Source organism: Lygodium microphyllum, chromosome 13 (genome assembly GCF_053477565.2).
Source record: "Lygodium microphyllum isolate KBCC chromosome 13, Lygodium_microphyllum_v1.1.10, whole genome shotgun sequence".
NCBI lineage: Eukaryota > Viridiplantae > Streptophyta > Polypodiopsida > Schizaeales > Lygodiaceae > Lygodium > Lygodium microphyllum.
Window position 1 is genome coordinate 115,580,621 of NC_141147.1, and position 20,429 is coordinate 115,601,049.

The 20,429-nt window shown below is 41.6% G+C and overlaps 1 pseudogene; it reads right to left on the reverse strand.

Annotated features, from left to right (window-relative positions):
- Positions 1-3,460: 3,460 nt before the first annotated feature.
- Positions 3,461-6,219, reverse strand: LOC148027093 (chlorophyll a-b binding protein 8, chloroplastic pseudogene; annotated as a pseudogene).
- Positions 6,220-20,429: the final 14,210 nt, after the last annotated feature.

Sequence of the window (20,429 nt, forward strand, 5' to 3'; positions counted from 1 at the left end):
ACCATTCACAAACTCTAGCTTGCCAACATAGGGATATTTGTGGTCCGATGCAAACGCCCTATGTTGATAACTACTTATACTTCATGATTTTGATTGATGACTACTCCATGCATGCATGGCATATGGTTCTAAAGCTAAGTTCAAAGTGTTTTTGTACTTCAAGTACTTTGTTAGCATGGTTGGAAATTTGTCAAGATGTAAACTGGACGCTCTCCATTCAAATTGAGGGGGTAGTATATATCTAAGGAATTTAATGCATATCTGGCTTAACATGGCATAAAAAACCAATCTACAATGTCATTATACCACAACAAAATGACATAGCCAAGAGAAATAATAGATCTCTCATAGAGATAGCATGATGCATGATTAAGAGTCAAGCTTTATGATAGTTTTTTTCTTAAGGTAGTTTTATGTGTAGCATATGTACTTGACAAGTGTTCCACTAAGGCTTCGAAGTCTATCGCTTTGTATAAGGCTTAGCATTCAAAAATGCGATATAAGGATCACTTGCATATTTTTGGTTTTTTGTCACAAAATGTGGCTAATTTATTAAATTAAAGTATCATATTATACAAGGGAAACCAAGCTATTAGATCTAAAAAACGACATTGATGATTTATGTGTTGTCCACAACTTAAGATGACAAAACAACTCCTCTTTGAAGACATAGATGTTGAGAAATGGACAAATGATGTATGCTCCAGGAAGAGATGTCCTGAATCCCATAAGCACACAGTGAGGAGAGTGGAATAAACCCAACTTCTATAAAGCATTGTAGTTGACTATCACTTTCACATGGAATGAATACAATATCATGATGCTTTGTACTTTCACTTAGTGTCTTGTTAGTGTTAGTCCATTACACAAGATTGTCTTTATGAGTCCAAGATTCCATCTTGGAACCTGATTCACTTGTGTAACAGTTGGTCTCTCTTTGTCTATGTCAACATGAGTTTTTTCTTCATCTTCCATCCTCCGTAGCTCCTACCATGCTCTGGATCTGCGCTTTTAACAAGGTATCAAAGCCCAGTCATAGCTCCTCTCCATCTCTTCTCAGCTCAGTTTGAGTGCTTGATCCCATCTCCAACTTCATTTGCATTTCTACCTTCAATGAAGCTTCCATGGCAGCCATAGCCAGTAGCACCCTCTGTCAACTTGAAGCTTTCATATCTCTCTCCACAGGCCAAATTTCTCTAAACTTCCTTCTGGAGAAGTGTTTTTCTACTTCCAGAGCTCCTCTCTTGCACCTCAATCACTGACATTGAGCAACTATAGCTTTAGCATTGCCTCTTTTAAGATTCACTGCCATAACTGTGTATGTGGACAGCATCACCTACTTGACTTGGAGGAGTTGAATCTCCACACACAGGACATATCTCTCCAAGCTCTCTTCTGGGGAAACATTCCTCAACTCCTTGTGCTCGTGTCTGGCACATTATAGTGGGACATTAGCCTTCCAGTTTCTCAGCATTGCGTGAATTCGAAGTCGCTTCCTGATCTGCACCTGGTTCCGTCCATACAGTTGTTCTCTCTCCACGCAGCGCGATTCCCATAGAGACCATAGGGCTTTGGAAGCTCTACACCTAAACTCTCTCCCACTCTTAGAGGGTTTTCAAAATGGCTACCTTTGTGAGCTGCAATGAGTGAAAAATCAAGCCCCTGTCCTGAAACCCTAAAGGGCAGCCATAGCCAAGTTTCTTCAAGCTCATAATACACTTCAATCTCACCTACTGGAGTTCCTACCACTCTAACCTTAGATTCCAACAAAAATTTAGGCATCATTTACCAATAAGGAGGAGACTCAAATTGAAGGACAAGACAAGCATCAAGAATTATCATCAAGCATAAAGAAGATTCAAGCTCAAGATCAGACATAGTATCTCTTGATACTACAGAGTGTGTCTTCACACTACCTTGCACTTGTGTCTCTTGACACATTGAAATACAACTCTTTTGCTGGTTAATCAACATGGCAAAGCTTGAGCAAATAGCAAAGTTCAATGGAGAAGGTTTCCATTCTTGGAAGGAAAAGACCATGTACCACCTCATGAGGAAAGACCTCTAGGATCTCTTTAAAGATGATGAAGGTGATGCAAATGACGGGAAAGAAGATTCAAAAAGTGTGAGAATGGAAGAAGATGAATAATAAAGCACTAGGCATCATTGCCTAGGGACTAAGTGATGATGTGCTACATCATATCTTTGGCATTAGAGATGCTAGAACTGCTTGGAAGGAACTTGACAGGATGTTTGGTACCCCAAGCAAAGAATTCAAAGGTAAAATTACTCATGTAGTTTTATAAACTGGATATAAAAGACAATTCTTCCATGACCATACACATTAACAATTTCAAGAGTCTAAAAACCTAGCTTGCAACTCTTAAGAATAATATTGATGAAGATGAAGCAGTAGCCGTACTGCTTGCAAGTATAAATAAGGATCCATATGAGAATCTTGTGTCCACCCTAATTAATGTTCCAAGTCTCTCACTTAAAGATATTGAGCACTCTCTTCTTGATGAAGAGAACAAACAGAAGAACAAGAATGCAAAAGATGGTATTCCATTATTTAGAGAAATTCTCTTATACACCAAAGGAGCTGCTAGACCCAAAGGAAAAGGTCGAGGATTCAACACCAACAACAAAAATCGAATGACATGTCATGGCCATATAGCCTATGAATGTTTCCATAAGAAAAGGGCACAACTGATACAGAATGATCACCACTAGAACCAATTCATGAATAAAGAAGAAGATGATGATGATTCCACTACCATTAACAAATTTGACATATTATTCTAAAATAATTTTCATTGTATCTTTCATATGTTTTTCCCTTAGTGGATTTTCTTTGTAAGAACCCTTGCCAAAGATGTAAAGTTTCAAGCTTTAACTTGACTAGGCTACCTATGAGCTAGTCTCCTGGGCCATGTTATCATGTAGGGGGGGCAAAACCCAGCAAGTGTAGGAACTCATCATTTGAGGGGGGTGTTGAGAAATAGAAAAATGATATATGCTCTTGGAAGATATGTCCTAAATCCCATATGCACAGTGAGGAGAGTGGAATAAACCCAGCTTCTATAAAGCATTGTATTTGACTATCACTTTCACATGGAATGAATACAATATCATGATGCTTTGTACTTTCACTTAGTGTCTTGTCAGTGTCAATCCATTAGACAAGATTGTCTTTATGAGTCCAAGCTTCCATCTTGGAACCTAATTCACTTGTGTAATAGTTGGCCTCTCTTTGTCTATGTCAACACATGAGTCTTGTCTTCATCTTCCATCCTCCATAGCTCCTGCTATGCTCTAGATCCGTGCTTTTAACAATAGACAGGCTACCATTGGGGCTAGCTTAATCCAGAACACAAAATCATGGGGAAATTAACAATTTTGATGGAACAAATGGCCAACTAGAAAGTAAGTGAAGAGCCACAACAGGTTTAGAGGCTCCTTAATGGATCTTGAAGTTAGTGAGGATGTTGTTGTTCATAGGGTCTATAAGGTGGTTTAGAAGGTTTTCAAAGGGCCCGTTGCCCCTATTACCATGGCTTGGGCTGAAGTAGCCCAAGATAGACAACACGGAAAGCCTAGATTGTTGATCTTTTTTAGCTTCAATTCCCTCACAAATTTCTCATCCTTGCCAAATCCAAGGAAGTTGAAGAATGGGCCTCCTATGTATGTTGGGTTGCTCGATCCACTGAGGCCTTTCTCAAGCCCAAGGAAGTATGCTTGCCCATGGAGCCTGGCTTGTCATAGTTCTTTGCTTTGTGGTGCTCCATAAAATCCATGAGGGTCATCTTCATCACAAATAAGATGTATTGGTATGCCTATTAATTGTAGGTGCCTATTGGAGGAACACCAATGAGTTGAACCAAACCAACATTGTCTCTTGTGGCATCAAGCTAGCTTTCCTAAAATCTAAAGTGCAATCACTCTAGTTGTACCAAGCATCGCAAACCTAGCATTGATTATGTCCCCATACTTAAGCCATTTGAGCTTAACGAAGCCCCATACTCCCTCTAGGTTCATCAATCCCAAGGGGTTTGGGAATAGTTCTGTCTAGGAAAGCAAGACTTTGTTTGGAAGAAAACCATAGTTGCCTATTAGCCTTCACTAGCTTATTGGATGTAGCTTACATATAAAAGTATCACTCAAAGGAAGAGGAGCCTAAAAAAAGTGAGAAATGCAGGGTTTTCCTACCTAAGAATTGTTGTGGGGAGGCCTTAATGGAGGAGGGGAAGAGGCAATGGCACTAGGGGCTCCAATTGATGTGGAGAAGAGGGCCTTTGAAGCCACTGAAACCAAGGCTATGGTGAAGCCACTTGTTTTCTTTTCACTCTTTATTACTCTACTGAATACACTTAGGTATATATATATAGCCATTGTTGGGGGGGATAATTGCCTTTAGATTTACCTTTTTTTTTTAATCCAAAAGTTTTTTCCTTCATGCTTGGTAGCTCATGCATATCATGTTTGAGAAAAAAGTGTCTCACTATGGCCACTTCTAGTTGTGAAGTTGAGTACATGGTAGCTTTCAAAGCTACAGTTGAGGGTATTTGGCTTAGATGCCTTTTGGTCGATTTAGGTGTTGGACAATCATCTACTACCACCATCTTCACTAATAGTCAAAGTGCATTGGCAATTGCATGGAATCGAGTGTTCCATGCATGCACTAAGCACATTGTGGTGCGCCATTATTATATTAGGATGAGACTCTTTGTCACAGAGAGAAGCTTGGCATATGTGCCAACATAAGGTGACCTTATAGACCTTTTTACAAAGGCTTTGCCTCATGAGAAGTTCAAAGCTTTCAACAAATCTTTGGGCTTACTATGCTTTATGGATTGATCTAGTCCACCTAGCTTGGCACTTCCCTATACATGAGTGCCAACTCTTGTTCACCACATCACTCCTACAAGATTTATTGTCATATTTTGATAGTGACATGTATAAATATACTTAGGACCATTGATTTTTTTCACTCTTTGGGAGGCTTTCTCCCCCGGCCTTATATATATGCATATTCACTTTAATGCATACTTAGTCTTGTAAATCTTCTCTATTAATATAGCTCTCAATATACTTCATGTTTTGCCCTCTCTTTGTATAAGTATCACAACCTTCAAAGCTAACACTATTGCTTTCCAAATAGCCTTAATCCTTTTTTACCCCATGCATTGCTAGTTGTGTTTAAATACGGTGATCTTCCTCTTTACTTTTCTTTTTTTCTAGATTTGCCACCTTTTTATATTTATTTTAAAAAATTTAAGGCTAAAAGCATTTTATATGTGTAAGCATGTATTCACACTCATTACTATATAAGAAATCATATGGGTGTGTTGTGTCTTTATATTAAAAAAGCCTCGGAGTATACACTCATATAAAATATCTCTTCACAATATCCAATGTTGCTAAACATATAAAGCCATATTCATTGGATCAATACCACCTCGAGCAAAATTATTTACACCAATCTAAACCAAAAGGCCAAAAATATAGATTGGACCATGCTAGAGAACTCATCAAAATAAACATCCCTTTGTCCTCAAGAGTCAAGGGGCAAGATAAATCTCTCTCTCTCTCTCTCTCTCTCTCTCTCTCTCTCTCTCTCTCTCTCTCTCTCTCTCTCTCTCTCTCTCTCTCTCTCTCTCTCTCTCTCTCTCTCTCTCTCTCTCTCTCTCTCTCTCTCTCTCTCTCTCTCTCTCTCTCTCTCTCTCTCTCTCTCTCTCTCTCTCTCTCTCTCTCTCTCTCTCTCTCTCTCTCTCTCTCTCTCTCTCTCTCTCTCTAGGCTTCGAGAGAGGGATGGGAGGAAAAAATCAAAGCAAACATGAAGGAAGAATTAGAAGGGAATAAGGAGGGGTGGATTGAGGTAGTGAAGAAGAACATTAAGAAGGAGGTCCAAGAAGAAAATAAAAAGGAGGAGGTAGTCCGGGTTCAGGAGACTTTAGAGGAGGAGAGGCTCAGGAACGCGTGCAGATTGAACGTGCGTATTACCGGGCTCCCTGAAGGGGCCTCTTCGGAGGAGGACGCACGCGGGCTATGCACCCGACTAGGGTACATGAGCATGCCCTTTACTCAGGCATGGCGTGCAAGACGAGATACTACCAGGGTCAGAGCTCTGACATTACATATGAGCACACTGGAGGACATAGCTGCTTTCTTTCGGAAGCGGATTTCGCTCTGAGGGATGACTGGGGCTTCCATCTTCATGGATGAGGACCTGACTCAGATGCAGATTGCACACAGACGAGCATGCATGCCACAGATACTCCAAGCATGTAGAGAAGGCGGTAAGGCCTTCTATCGAGATGGCCGGATTTTATAGATGGACGCCCCACCAAATAGGGGGGCGCGGCCTATGAGACGGGGCAGAGGACTGTACAGAAAACCCCAATACGTGTGGTAGTTTGGAACTGCAACGGCTCCCTATGGTCACGACCGGACAGACTTGAGGAGATTTTATCTGACCATGATGTTATATGCCTCACAGAGACACATGAGAGCCTAGAGAGAGGGCTTCCACGCATTACAGGATTTGAGTGGGTATCTGCATACCGGGCTACTACTAGGCAGAGCACATCTAGGGGCTCAGGAGGGGTGGCAGTTCTATTCTGTCAGGGGATACAGAGACATATCCAGTTAGTGAGACGAGATGAGGAGGCCAGTTACATATGGATCAGAGTGCAAATATCAGATGAGAGATGGATCTATATGGCAGTATGCTACTTTTCACCACGAGGGTCCAGATATGCTACTACGCAGGGTGATATTCATGCCAGAGATTCCCCCTCCCCTTATTCACAGCTCTCAGAGGACATTATTCTGTATTCTAGTTTGGGTGAGGTCTTCCTTATGGGGGACTTCAACGGGCGCACACAGAGCCGACAGTGTGAGAGTTTTGATATGGAGCAGCCAGAGATCATGAGAGCATTAGACCCTGAGGAGTTGGGGATCAGTAGGGAGTCAGCAGATACTGGGCCAGACGCCACAGGGTATGGAGGGCATTTACTTGAGCTTGGTAGTAGACATCATCTCGTTATTTATAACATGATGGCACGATGGCCATATTCAGGAGGTCTTACATGCTTCCCACATGGGGGGGCGAGAGTACTGTAGATTATCTGCTCGGACCGATCGATGGGATGCATACTATCGAGTCCTTCGACCTTGGGAGACTTCCACTCGGTGCCGATCACACCTTTCTCAATTTCTCACTCCTCACCTCATTACCTTCACCACCTGCAGATATCATACCCCACATGCATACTACCATACACTTCACTCATAAGCTCTCACATATTTACTCACAGCATCTGGAGGAGCACATCACGTCACTTGATCCATACGCACCTCTTGATACACTGACCACTGATATCACACGCATTCTGCATGATTCTGTTACACTCAGTTTTCCACATCACACATACACGCACCCCCCTCGGACCGGTACCATGCCACAGAACAGGTGGTATGATGATGAGTGCAGAGATCTACGTCGACAGCTACGCGATTTGGAGGCCAGAGGAGAGATCACACACAGACAGGCGCAGAGACGCATGCACCGCTTGACCCGTCATAAAAAGCGGGAATGGGAGGAGGAGAGATATTGGGATATATACCACCTTCTTATGAGCAGAGATTGTGCAGAGGCATGGAGGCAGATCAGAGAACCACGCTCACCCACACCGATACACGACGCTGTAGTATGGCATGGATACGCACAGATTTTATATCATGTACCCGCATAGCCGCTGATACCCACACCATGTACACTGAGACCGGGTATTTCATCCTTTTTCACCACTAGTATGGTGAAACATGCTATCTCACGGTTACAGTATGGCCGCGCTCGAGACCAGTTTGATCTTCAGGCAGAGCATATTATATATGGCAGAGACACATTGGCTCCACTCATTGCTCACCTCTTCAACCGTGCATTGTCGGAGGGGTTCCCTGACTCGTGGACAGAGCACACCATTGTACCTATCCACAAGTCAGGGGATCCTATGGATCCTAACACATATAGGACCATCATGATTGGGCCAGTTTTGTCCAAACTTTATGGCACGGTGATGGAGGAGGAGCTCAGCACGCTAGCAGAGAGAGAGTGCATGTGCACACCCGGACAGGCAGGGTTCAGACGGGCATTTTCTACCATAGACCACATCTTCACTCTCCGTTGTCTAATCGACCAGACACGAGTGAAGAAACAGAGATTGTACTGTTGCTTTGTGGATTTCCGCAAAGCCTTTGACATGGTTCCGAGAGAGAGGCTTTTCAGACGCCTACTTGATCTGGGGGTGGATGATGACATGATGTGGGGTATTTATGCACTATATGAGCGGGTTACTGGCAGAGTCAGATGTCCGGGAGGTATATCAGATCCCCTTGTGAGCACCATTGGTGTGAAACAAGGATGCCCACTCTCACCGACTCTATTTGGGCTATACATTGATGAGATAGCAGAGTTTATTCAACAGCGAGCCGGTGGAGGTATAGATCTCAGTGGAGCCACAGTTCATATCTTACTATATGCAGATGACATTGTGTTGGTCTCAGACTCAGCTCAAGGATTACAGCAGCATTTATTAGCATTGGATGATTTTTGCATACAGAGAGGCATGACAGTGAACCTTGGTAAAACCAAGGTTCTTATATTCCATACATCAGCTCAGATACACAGACATAGTATTTTCATGGCAGCAGGAGGGAGTATTGAGGTCACTAGATCATATGTATATTTGGGAGTCACCTTTACAGCAGCTTTAGGGACTTTCTCGATGACACAGGCAGCTCGTGACCGCCTCACTAGAGGATACTCAGCATTGGCTCTTATGGAGCGACAGTGTTATCAGGCACATTTCCAAGAGCCCCGCACCAAGGGGTGGCTCTTTGATACTCTAGTCACTCCAGCACTGATGTATGGAGCAGCTATATGGGGGCCAGGCCTTGCCGATTATGTATGGACATTGATGGAGAGACCTCAAGTGATCATGATATCTAGATTGATTCGCAGCAAGGCCTCAGTCCCACATGACATTGTGCAAGCAGAGCTTGCCACACCGCCCATGCTAGTCGAGGCATTATTTCAGACAGTCTGCTTCCTACACAAATTTCAGGATATGGACAGAGATCGCATTGCATATAGAGCATATATGGCATCTCAAGAGATGGCTCGAGCGGGGGATACCACATCATGGTATGCACAGACTAGAGCTTGGTTTGACAGACATGGGTTGGACATTGATAGACTCCCACCTCTTCTATATGATACTCAGGCTCCCACTTACACCCTCTCTCTCTCTGAGAGGAACAGAGTCATCAGACAGGAGATATGGCATATTTATATACAGAGGACATGGGTCAGCCCTGCACAGCCACTACCATCGAAGATGGCACATTATTATACACAATTCTTGAGCATATCAGAGCAGGGATTCATAGAGATTCCGAGATATATGCAGATCTATATGCCACATCGATTGAGAGTTCTTATTGGACAGCTCAGGGTATCATCACATCAGCTTATGATTGAGAGTGGCAGAGCCAGTGGCATCCCACGGGAGGAGAGGATATGCCCCCTTTGCAGATCAGAGGTGGAGAGTGAGGAGCATTTTGTTCTCTGATGCCCGGCATACTCAGAGTTGAGATCTAGATACACATTGAGCAGCTCACTTCAGGGATGTATGACTGATATGGATCAGAGATCATTTGGCCGTTTTCTGGGAGAGGCATGGCACATCAGAGAGCAGAGCACACAGCGGGTCCCAGTCAGAGAGGGGCCCACCCAGACGACTATTACACAATTCTTTCAGACAGACAGAGTGAGAGCTACTATACCAGCCTCCAGCCAGACCTTCGGGCTCACACTACAGCAGGCTGAGGACCAGCGTACCCGACGCTGCACGAGGATCTGGGGGTTTTGAACCCCACAGCCACACCGACAAGAGATCCGGAGGATTCTTGATCTACATCGACAGCAGACTGGGATCCGACAACACTCGACACATTGGATCTCAGATCTCCAATTTGCTCTTTCTCCACCGCCGATGTACCACATCCTGCATCCAGGAGGGATCACCTGCTATTAGCGACTTCGACGACTGCTACTACATCCCAGGATAGTATATCTCCCTGCCTCTGTTACATATACACATCGCACCACTTTATCACAGCCGACAGTTGTTCCCCTATCACAGCCGACATTTGTTCCCCTTTTGTAGCCATTATCTGGAGTACCAGAGCTACATACTCACATACACATATACGACACTTATCACACTCACAGCACCGTATTTTCAGTTTTCAGTTTTTAGCTTTTCATTCAGCACTTTTATTTTGGATAGCTGGACCTCATCAGTTGTATCACAGTTTGTCTCATAGGCCAATTTTGGTCTTTAGAAGACGTTAATATAACTCTCTCTCTCTCCCTCTCCCTCTCCCTCTCTCTCTCTCTCTCTCTCTCTCTCTCTCTCTCTCTCTCTCTCTCTCTCTCTCTCTCTCTCTCTCTCTCTCTCTCTCTCTCTCTCTCTCTCTCTCTCAATCAATCAATCAATTAATCAATTAATAATTGCAATATATATACATAAATATGTATAATACATTAATTGAAGTATAATTATAAATATTTTACTAATAATTAATTATTAATACCTAATAAATTATATTATTATCTCATTACTTATTATATACACAATCAAGTACATTAACATCTTAATAATTATAATACATATATTACAATTAAAATAAAAATAATTAGTGAAATTTTTAATACATAAATTAATATTATAATTACATATTAACGTATATACATTAACTTATTTACTAATCATTATATGCATATATATTATACATATTTTATTAATAATGGATTAATGTATTAATAGTTAATGACTAATATCTAATCAATTATATTAATGTATTAATAACTGTAGTTAATACATATATATCATTGTTATTATTTATTGTCATACATGTTAAATATAATAATACATATAATTAAAATTATATGCATATACTTTAATTTTTTTTATGTACTTAAATATATATGGTAATTATAGTAATATGTATTGATTTTATTTATATATATATAATAGTCATATTTTAATTATAATTAACTTAATTAATAAATATGCATACTAATTAATATTAATTATAAAATATAATATAAATATAAATTAAGTATAATCTATATAATAACATTTAATAGTTAATTATTAATATATAATGAATTTATGTAATTAATATTTGATTATAATAACAATATTTTTTAGAGAGAGAGAGAGAGAGAGAGAACTTCCACTACAAGAATATGAAGGTATAGCGATAGTAGTTTCCAACGCAAAATAGCGGCGTGCTATTTGGCGATGGTACTCAGACAAAAAAAACGTGGGCCGAAATCCGTGCGCGTTATTTTGCGCACATACACAAAAGAGAGAGTGAAAGGGAGAGTGAACATCTTGCATTTGAGAGGGAGAGGGAGAGAAAGAGAGAAAGAGGGAGAAGGAAAGCTTCTCGCCGCTGCCGTAGCCGTTCGCGAAGAAGAGGAGGAAGTGTACGGAGGGCGAAGAGGAGCCGTCATCGCGAAGAGGAGCCGCCAAACCCTTCTTCGAGCCTTTACAGTGAGTGCATTGTTCCTTCTTGCTTTGTTTTTGTGTTTTCTCTTTCTCTTTTACTTGTTTTTGTTAAAATTCATGTGTATTGAGAGAGGGAGAGGAAATGAGAGAGAAAGAGAGGGAGAGGGAGAGGGAGGAAGAGGAAATGAGAGAGGGAGAGGAAGAGGGAGAGGGAGGGAGAGGAAATGAGAGAGGGAGGGAGAGGAAGAGAGAGAGGGAGAGGGAGAGGGAGAGGGAGAGAAAAGAGAGGGAAACATTAAACATAATAGGGAAAGAGAGAAAGAGAGGGACAGGGAGAGGAAGGGAGAGGAAATGAGAGAGAGAGGGAGAGGGAGAGGGAGAGAAAAGGAAGGGAAACATTAAACATAATAGGGAAAGAGAGAAAGAGAGGGAGAGGGAGAGGAAATGAGAGAGAGAGAGGAAGAGAGAAAAAACATTAAACATAATAGGGAAAGAGAGAAAGAGAGGGTGAGGGTGAGGGAGAGAGAGGAAATGAGAGAAAGAGATGAAGAGGGAAAAGGAAATGAGAGAGGGAGAGGAGAGAGAAAAAACATTAAACATAATAGGTAGTAGTGGTTTTCTTATTTGTTGTTGTTGTTGTTGTTGTTGTAATGGTTTTTTTTGTTTTCTTGTTTATTGTTGTCTAGTTTTCTTATTTGTTGTTGTTGTTGTAGTAGTGGTAGTAATAGTAGTTTTTTTTTCTTTTCTTGTTTGTTATTGTAGTAGTGGTGGTAGTGGTAGTGGTAGTGGTAGTAGTAGTAGTAGTTGTTGTTGTTGTTGTTGTTGTTGTAGAGAGATATATATATTTTGTTAAAGAAAATGAGAGAGGGGGAGGAAGAGAAAAAAGAAGAAGGAACGAGAGAGAGGGAATAAACGTACAGCATAATAAAGAAAGAGAAAAAGAGAGAGAGATGGAAGGAGAGGAGATAATGAATGGATAAAAAACAAAGGAGAGTGGTGGCGAGGTCCGGTGCAACACCACGAGACGGAAAACACTCCGACATACGTTAATTTGTGGGTGGGTGGGTTGAGACTTTATATACGTTAATTTTTGCTAAGTTACAAGAGAAGAAATCCCTTCTCAAACAATTTAAGAAAGAATAAAAGAATGATAACAAAAACAAATTGTTTGTCGTAACGTAGACAAAATGGAAAACGATGAAGATCTTGATGTTCAAGATCGCGAGGCATATCTTAATCAGTGTGTCCCATGTTCTTGCTCTCAATGCAAGCTGGAAATTCAACGAAAATGTCGATTGTCTATAGAACACGTACGATGCTTCGGCGAGTTTCAATCTGAGATTATTGATCAAGCGATCTTGGATTTTCAGTAAACGGTAAGAAAAGTTAATATCAATCATGCATTGTACTCGCAAGCTAATTGAATACCATATACAAAAAGATTGGGCGTGGCTGGTAAATTTTCTATCCAGGGAGGTGACGTCTCGTCCCAAGGAGGAGTGCACTCTTTGCGGCCAATTAGAAGAGTTCGTGGGCATGCGATGGATGGAGTGCTTGAGCCAATCCACCACTTGGAAGGTACTACCCAATCTATACCGTCAATACCAGAGGAGACGGATAGCCTTCAAGACTTACCTACAATCTTGGAGCCTGAGATAGAGGCAATGATCAATGCATTGATTCCCATGGATGTCGAGACTTTTGATCCGCTTAGAGAGGAAGCATCCATACCATTATATGATGGGTGCCGAGTATCTCGCCTGAAGACACTGCTTGCACTCCTAAGTGTGCAAGCAAAATACGGGTGGAGCGATGCAAGTGTGACTGAGTTGATCAGGTACCTTATACGTACGCTTCATTGATTTCTTTTCAACGCTATCATTAAAAACATTTGTGCTTTTTCAAGGTATTTTATGATTTTTTTAAGGTTACTGAAGTATCATATATTACCACTTACAAATACCATGCCTGAGTCTCGTGATGATGCACGACATGTTTTACGAAAGCTTGGCATGGACTACAACAGCATCCATGCATGTATCAACGATTGCATGCTGTTTCGAGGAGAATACGAGACTATGGAGACATGTCCAAAGTGTGATTCTCATAGGTACTGACAAGACTTGCAAGGGCAAACCATCCCTCAAAAAGTTCTTAGACACTTCTGCTTATCCCCCGCATAAATCACATGTTTCGTACGTCCGGCATGGTGAGCTTGACAATGTGGCATGCGCAGAATAGGTCCACAGATGGAGTTCAACGAATATCGGCAGATTCATGTGCATAGAGCCACATTGACTCTACCTTCCCAGGCTTTGCCCGAGAGCCAAGGATTCTTCGGCTCGGTCTTGCAATAGATGGTGTGAACTCATTCAGTCTGCGCTCAACTTCTTACAGTGTGTGGCCTATAGTCCTTGTCAACTACAATATCCCTCCATGGCTTTCTATGAAGAAAGGACATCTCATCCTTAGCTTACTCGTCCCTAGCTGCTACAAAGTCAAAAATATGGACGTGTATCTTTGTCCATTAGTCGATGAGCTTAAGATTTTGTGGGAGGAGGGAGTCACCGTGCAAGATATAAGCAAGCGCGATGGTCGATGGTCCGCCAATATTTGAGCCATTCTCATGTGGACGATGCATGACTTTCCAGGATTTGGAGAGTGCTCAGGTAAATAGGCTTCCGTTCTCATTGGTAATATCTATCATAGCTCATTCAAGTTATTCACTAGATAGAGGTATTGGGACAGGTCTAGTTACCTCAGGTTATCATGCATGTCCATTGTGCAGGCCACAATTAGACTCCCAAAGGTCACGAACCATGAAGAAGATGGTATATCAAGGACACGCCGCTTTCTTGCCAGAGGGTCATGAACTTATGGAAGGTTTTCTTGGATTACCTCTAACATGTATGAATGCCCAAAGCTGGTACAAGCTGAAAATGGTCCACGCGGAGTCACATCCAAACGGAATGCGATGGTTCTCAGTTTTCTACGAGTTGCCATATTGGACCAACTTACAGATCAACCACTTGTTGGATCCCATTCATATTTTCAAGAACGTGGGCAGCTTGCTATGGGAACACATCATAGGAAAGAGAGAAACTATACGTGCACGAATGGATTTGAAGGAGGTAGGCAAGATGAAGGCGCTTTGGCCGTAGTCGAGTGTTGATGGTCGCGTGCAGCTACCTCACGCATTGGGTTTTGTCCACTAAAGAAGAGCGCATTGTAGATGAAGTGGAGATTACTAGACATGTCCATATGCGATGGATGTTCTTCTTGGAGCACTTCATGAAAACCCTGAAAGGCTTTGTGTGACAACAAGCTCATCCAAAAGGTTGTATGGCTGAAGGTTAGTTGGTGTCTAAGGCGCTAGTGCATATTTCACAATGGCTACCAACGGTGGATCCAGACAACAGTATGCTATGGTCGCTAAAGGACGATGATAGATTGACCAGAGATGTGGTGGTTGGAAATGGGATAGAAATAAGAATGGATGCTACAATGGAGGAGAAAGTGAATCGCTTTTGTATGTTGCACCATGCCTGTATGGAGATGTGGCTCGTCAGGTACCAGCAAGCTAGGCAAGATCAAGAGGAAGCGTGATCTGAATTTCAACATAGTACGTGCCATCGACCGATTCGATATCTCGAGGGCATGGAGGAGATGTTGCGGTTTATGTCAAAGCAATGGTGCATGGAGCTTTGACCGCAACGTCTCGCGAAGGGGTGGAGATCTCAACCGAGGAGTGGGAATTCTCGAGGGGATGTAGTCTAAAGGTGATGACGTGTTTAGGATTTGTCGTATCTACATTTTATATGCGACAACTAATTGAGTGTTTCAATGTACATTACAAAATATATAGTACAACTGGTCGCACGGACGGCATTTTTGCGTGGAGAGTATTGACAAAATGTGCTCCACAACAAATTGTGGTATCATGCCAAGGTTCAAGCAAGAGAGCCGACGACAAGCAACGGATCCAAACACGGTTATAGATGAGATGGAGTATTTTGGAAACTTGCAAAGTATTGTTACGGTGGATTACCGTAGCTTCTCCATGATACTATTTGATGTGCAGTGGTTCAAAGTGGTACTTGAAGGAGCTGGAGCAACAGTTCGATGAGGTCCATCTGGATTTCTCGAAATAGATTCTGAAAAAAAATGGACGGATTTGCGCAACACCTTTGTGTTGCCGGTCCATTGTGAACAGGTGCATGAACTCATTTGTTTGTTAATTGTATTACGACATGGCACATGTCACAATAGTTAAATCTCTCTTGTACGTGTTTGTGGACAAGTAATCTTCTATCCAAACACCCTGACAACCTCGATGGTAGTATGTTATACCTTCATCTCCCTGAAGTGCAAGAGTATATAATCAAAGCGATGTTCCAAGCATAGATGAGGACAATATGCAAATAGAGGGGTCGATATTGCAAGGGGTGGAGGTCACCGAAAGCTTGGAGCATGTGGAGGAGCCAACATCAAGTAACAATGATGGAAATACAAGAGTCCAAGAAAGAGAACGAGATGAACTCATCCTTTTGTGGTGACATGTCTATTGACCTTCCAGTTTATGCTGAGTTGTGTCAGAAGATTGACATGGGACCATAGGATACTTCATACTTGGAGCATCCACTTACTCAATTCGTTGACTAATCACTTATAAGGGTACATAAGATATACATTTTAAGTAAGATTATTTTTTTAAGATTTTTATTACCATACTTTGTATGATTTAAATTGATTTTACTAACATCATTTTTTGTCTGTGCAGGTGACATTTGTGGATACTTAGATCATCAGGATGAGTCGAGGGATGAGCAATGAGGAGTTGCAGGATATCTTCACACGCATGTCTCCAGATCAGATGGCGAGATTCAGGACATGGCGGACCAGGAGATGTCTCGGACATCGTCAGGCCGCTCTATTAGATCTACTTTGGCGCGATCAGATGCTTCAGCTTCGAGTAGACGAGATCAACGCTCCAGACTTAGGCCAGATGGAGGGAGTGCTTCAGGGTCAGGGGGATGCTGCAGAGATACGAATGCAGTGAGCCCACGGTCGGTTCGAGATACAGGTGCTACTCCTCACTCTCGTCGCGTTTCCAGAGAGCGTGGCTCAGGTGGTTGCTGTGAAGGCACGGACGCGATTTCTCCGTCTCGTCGTTTTGCTGGAGTTGCGTCACCTTTGAGATTTGTCATACCTGTGGGGACGTCTACTCCAGTTACTCGAGCTTTTGCTCAGCCGTCCATAGGTGGCAACCCTATGGATGCTACTCCAATAGATACTACCCCAGTCAATACACCAGATGTACAAGGGTCTCCTGGATATGCCCAGGAGCGTGGTCGCACGTGGGAGAGGACCCATCTTAGGCATACCCCAGAGGGGTATGCCTATCTTGTAGATGATAGATCAGGAGCCATCATCATGAATGATGAGGGGAGGAGGGCGATGGCTCGCATGAGAAAGTTGTGCCAACAAGTTTTTCGGCACAATGTCTTGGATCATTGAAAAAACATACCGGAGGGGAGCAAGGACTACATAGTAGCATCCTTGCATGAGGAATTTCCGATACCAGCCACCATAGCAGATAGGTTTTCTATGGGCTGGATGATGGAATGCATGCGTGCATATATGTCACACAGATGATCGGACACACGCAAGGCACTCAAGAGTGGGGCTGCAAAGCCCGAGTGGCTAGACACGGACGGCTGGCGCCAATTGAGGGAGGAGGCTACAGATTCTCTAGGACAATGGAGTCAGCAGTGCGAGGCGACGAGGGCACGACTAGAGGTCGGAGTGGTCCATCATCTTGGGGTGGCAGCCAACAGGACATATTTGGAGGACTTTGTAAGGTTTTTTTGTGTTTTGCTTGCTTATTTTTTTGCAATATCCTTTGTATTGACAATCGTGTTTCTAACAGTTAGTATTTTGTTTCCTTTGTAGCACTCCATTACAAATCGTGATTTGACTGGCCTTGAGACTCGATATGCAGAGAGGCATGGTCTCACTGCATTGATTGACCAATTGTATGGACACAGCAGCCCTGTAAGTCACTCATCTTTCTTGTCTGTAGTTACCATGTTTAATTAGAATGCATTATTGTATAGTGGACTGATGTGTAGTTGTTTCTTTTTTTGCAGAGTCCGTTTGATGCTCCTTTGCGGCAAGACGAGCTTTCGGATGGCGAGGATCTATAGCTCGCCCTTGGATCCCTAGAGCTCACACACCCTTCTTTTTTGGTCACCTGATCTATGTAGACATTTTCTATGTAGTAGTGATATCTTGCCATGATTGTACCAGTCGCTTTCATTATGCGATCATGTATTTATTTCATGTATCAATGTTATGGTTTAAGTACACTTTATCTTTATTTACACGAGCATTGTACACAGTGCAGAAACTATTTTGTGTGGCCCAAATAAAGCACAGAGTGCTATATTTGCCCTGCCACCAAAAAAAAAATCCATGTTACCGTCGCTATCAGCGTCGCAAATTTACTTGCACGCATCGTTATTGGCGTCGTTATTAGCTTCATTATTTACGTCGGTATCAGTGTCGCATGATACCGACGCAAGTAGCGATACTAATACCGACACAAATAGCGACGCTAATACCGATTGTTCTATGGATTTGCGACGCTGATACCGACGCAAATAGCGATGCTGATAACGATGCTAATACCAATTGTTCTATGGCGTCGCCAATAATGACGCTTTTTGCGATGACAGGGGCAAATTTCTTTATTTACATTTTCGTCGCTTTTAACGTCGACATAAGGCCTATATCTTGTAGTATTCCTTTCCTTATTACTTATCGAGAAGAGAGAGAAAAAATAGGAAAAATGTAAAAAATGAGAGGAAAAGAGAAGGTTTTGGGATTTGATGAGAGGATGCCACTTGGCATCCCCAAGACCTTTTAATAATAAGTACATAAGATATGTGTATTTCTACAATGAATTAACAAGTAACAATGCAATAGTATAAGAAACTAAAATTTTCCAATTAGTTTCACAAAAAAGAAATAGAAGCATGAATATATTAAGGCAAGAGGCAAGGATTATCTTAAAAGCTTCAAAAGGACTACAATGAACATAAGTAAACAAACAAGCTCCAAAGGGAAGGATGCCATCTGTTACATGCAAAATCGAACGAGTAGATTATTAGTAAGGACTAGGTAATAAGGCTTGCATCCAGTTGCTATCTCAATTGCCCATTAGAACAAGATTACCTTGTTCATGTCCATGATAATACTTGATGAGTTTGTCCACACTTGCTGAGAGCAAGGAAATAGAGAGGTAGACTTTGATTATAAGAAGGTTTCAAGGCCAACATTAGCTTTCAAAGACCCCTTCAACCCTATTGAATAGCTTTTGAAGTATTGGGTTTGGCTTCTTAGTCCCCAAAAAAAGCCCTCATTTGTCATGAAAAGGTACTTAGGGGTTGAGTAAGAATTGGCCATAATTGCCAATAAAGGTAATATACCTTACAAGAGGAAAATCGTTACTCACCTTCGAGGTAGCATTCTGTACTGTGTAGTGTATATTAGAAAATATGGAGATGTAGCTCCCAAGGGTGAAGAAATCTTCATGTAAGAAAGGAGAAGAGGACTTTAAAAGGTTTCCCTTAGCATCTTAGTATTTCTAAGGCTAGATAGAGATGAGGATTATTGATTCAAGGTAGGCTAATTTTACATAACCTTAGGGATGTCTTATTAATTAAGATGTATGGGTAGAGCTTACTAGGAGCAAGGGTGGTTGTGGATGAGACCCGTTACCCTAAGATATAGGTGATTCTATAATCATGGTCCTAGATGGGGGAAATACATAACATTAAATGAATTAGGCAACAAGGAATCTTGAGTTAAGGTGGTACACAAGAGATGTGAATATAATTTGCTGAGGGAAGGGTCGAACCACCAACCAAAAAAAGGGGGGGTTTAAAGTAGTATTAGGTATACATAAGTTTTTGTTTGTTTTTTGTTGCCTAATTTAAATAAGTTCAAAGGGGGGTTGGAGAAATTCTTTTAAAACTTACTAAAATACCAATGATTGGCCAAATTACTTGGCAATGTAGCATGCAAGATGCCAGACCCTATCATAAATGCATGATACATGTAGATTACAAAGATGACATTTTATTACTAGCAGAATGTACAGAGTTTATGTTAATTCACCCTAGACCATTAAATAAGGTCCAAAATGAATATAAAGCCACTGCTTAATCAAATTATTGCCAATAGAACATGCCAAATGCAATATCCAATACCTAACATGTGATAAATGAACCTTTAAAAATGACCATTGATTACCATTTGCATGTACAATTAATAACAAATGAAAAATAAAGAAAAACTTGATTTTTAAAACATGTTTTTCTTTTCACAATATGGTCACCACAAAGGTCACTTAAGGACCCACTTTGGAAGCATATCCAAAATATAAAATAATGGTAATTTATATCGTTATACTAAATCATAAGCCTTTAAGAAAGATAGGAGCACATAGATATTGGTGGATTTGGAACAATACAACAATGGTAAATGCAAAATTGTTACATGTTGTAGTTACCAAAGTGTCATGACACAAAGTCTTGGCCAAAAAAGAGTTAACATGACTGTACATGGTATATTCAAAAGTTAAGTTCAAAGCAGGAATGCATATGACCCGATAGCAAAAAATAAAACTATGGATAGCGTAGTACACAATAACTTACTAATTTTTAGATATTAAATTAATTATTGCACTAGATTAGGGGGGAGGGGATTAATAAGCTAGCCAATGGGGTCCTAAGATACCATGGTCCCACCAGTAATCCATCATGGCCTGTTATGATCCTC